This window comes from Cucurbita pepo, unplaced genomic scaffold, assembly GCF_002806865.2.
Source record: "Cucurbita pepo subsp. pepo cultivar mu-cu-16 unplaced genomic scaffold, ASM280686v2 Cp4.1_scaffold001182, whole genome shotgun sequence".
NCBI classification, from domain to species: domain Eukaryota; kingdom Viridiplantae; phylum Streptophyta; class Magnoliopsida; order Cucurbitales; family Cucurbitaceae; genus Cucurbita; species Cucurbita pepo.
Window position 1 is genome coordinate 1 of NW_019647372.1, and position 1,336 is coordinate 1,336.

The window sequence follows — 1,336 nt, forward strand, 5'->3', positions numbered from 1 at the left end:
TGTACTTCACATAGATATAATGGTCTGTACTACCTACCATGATGAATGGTTTAGGCTGCTTAATGAATTTGGGAACCATTGCAGCAAATTTCTAATGTTGGGTATGAGGTGACTAATGGGGATTTGGCGCGAGGGAAATTGGACACAGAATTTCAAGTAGGGCTCAATAGGCCATCCGTTACTACTTGCTTGAAGGCTAATTTGAACATTCCACTGATAGACCATTTAGCACTTGGCATAGTTGCTAGATAGGGTGATTTCCTGAAGATTGGACATTATACCATCGTTAACTAATGAGACGGAGATGTGTGCATTACATCTTCGAGCAATCATCAAGAAACCTAGAAATTTTTTTACACTGAGTAGAGCAGAGTTCATTAGCTGATTGTCATTGTGGAACCAAACGTTGGAATTACATTAATTTAGAAATGTTCCCAAAAGGAAGTTATACCTCTTCCGAATGTTAATGGCAGCTGAAATGAAGCGAGACACAACAGTTTCAAAATGAATCAATTCTAGCTCTACATTAAGTTGTGCAATCCAAGCTGCAAGTTTATCCATAAAAGCAGGAGTAGACTCCATAAAGGAAGCTTCAATAAGCAAGACACACGGGAATGCACCAGAATACTATTTGATATACTACTTTCCTAACACCAAAATTTTCCTCTGCTGGGCGAGGCATGCTCATGGGGTTCGAGTCCAAACTTTGTAATTCTGCATATCCAGAGCTTTATTTTGGGGGACATTTTGATCAGACAAACAAACAGTTTCTCTTAAGGAAAACACAGATTTCCTAGGAACTTGCTATTTTTATTGGTATGCTTTCATCCAAACTATCAGAGCTCTTTTGTTTCACCTAAATAATTCTAATTGAATAATAATAATAATCATGCAAAACTTCCTTGGCTTTGGTTGAGTTGAGGCTGTTTATTATCAGAAAATAATATTTTCTCATGGTCATCCATAGATTTGTTCTTCTTACGAGAAAAAGAAGGGGAAATTTTGAGTATAAAAAATATTAACATTAATGCGAAATCCCCCCATATACACGATAGGAACTAAGCTCCATATCCTAATCCCACTCATTTTTAGACTAATCACATTTTTATTGGCCAATTATTGATAAACATTACTTCTATTTTTGTAAGAAACTGAACATAATATAATTCAGATAAGAGGACACAAGCTGATAAGGAAATGCTAGCCAATTGAATCTAAGAACCCTCGTAAGCACCTGAATTCGCAAACCCTTAGTTCTCAAATGCTAAAATCCCCCGATTAAGTGGATTTTATTCTAAATGATTGCAACTCTTGAGAATTTGATTTAACAACCTTA